Here is a 1,049-nt window from a genome sequence, read left to right as displayed (position 1 = left end):
TTTCTATGTTTAGTGCTTCCTTCCGGAGCTCTCGTAAGGCAGGCCTGGTGGTGACAAAATCTCTCAGCAATTGCTTGTCTGTAAAGGATTTTTTTTCTCCTTCATTTATGAAGCTTAGTTTGGCTGGATATGAAATTCTGGGTTGAAATTTCTTTAAGGATGTCAAATATTGTCCCCCCACTCTCTTCTGGCTTGTAGGGTTTCTGCAGAGAGATCTGCTGTGAATCTAATGGGCTTCCCTTTGTGGGTAACGTGACCTTTGTCTGTGGCTGCCTTTAGCATTTTTTCCTTCCTTTCCTCCCTAGTGATTCTGATGATTATGTGCCTTGGAGTTGCTCTTTTTGAGGAATTCTTTGTGATGTTCTCTGTATTTCCTGAATTTGAACGTTGGCCTGCCTTGCTAGGTTGGGGACATTCTCCTGAATAATATCCTGAAGAGTGTTTTCCAGATTGGTTTCATTCTCCCCATCACATTCAGGTATACCGATTAAATATAGATTTGGTCTTTTCACATAATCCCATATTCTTGGAGACTTTATCTCATCACTCCATCATCATCTCCTAAAGATGCATCCTGACTTATCTCCACACTTGCACACTGAGGAATGCAACATGTTGATTAACTTGCTTAAGGAATGTCACAAAAATCACAACATTCTGAAATTTTTTGGTCATTGTAACGATTTTGATCAGGAGGTGACAAAATGCATGAAGAAGGAGTACATAGAAAAGAGGAACAAGAGCAGGGAACATGGCATTGCAATGCGAAAGAGACTTATTAATCTTCCAGAGGAATCCAAAAAATAAATTGTATTTTCACTGGATGCCTTGGCTGAGAGAAGACCTAAAGACTCCGGGTTGATACATGAAATGGTCCTGTCTTATTTGGTCTCCAGAATCCTTTGAATGGAAAGTGACCTGTGGGAAATTGAACCATGGAGAAATATGAAAACCCTGAATTCTGAATATTTGTTGGGCAGAGTGTTTAGTACCATCTCCCCTTTACCAACAAACCTGACTTCACCATGTTTCTTCCCTTTGCCTACAGC

At 40.4% G+C, this 1,049-nt stretch overlaps 1 pseudogene; it reads left to right on the top strand.

The window, feature by feature from the left end:
* Window positions 1-561: 561 nt before the first annotated feature.
* Window positions 562-833, top strand: LOC101044049 (COX assembly mitochondrial protein 2 homolog pseudogene; annotated as a pseudogene).
* The last annotated feature ends 216 nt before the right edge of the window (window positions 834-1,049 follow it).

The sequence above is a fragment of the Saimiri boliviensis genome, chromosome 7 (genome assembly GCF_048565385.1).
Source record: "Saimiri boliviensis isolate mSaiBol1 chromosome 7, mSaiBol1.pri, whole genome shotgun sequence".
Taxonomy (NCBI): Eukaryota; Metazoa; Chordata; class Mammalia; order Primates; family Cebidae; genus Saimiri; species Saimiri boliviensis.
The sequence above is the reverse complement of the archived record's forward strand: the minus strand, read 5'-3'. Positions and strand labels throughout refer to the sequence as shown.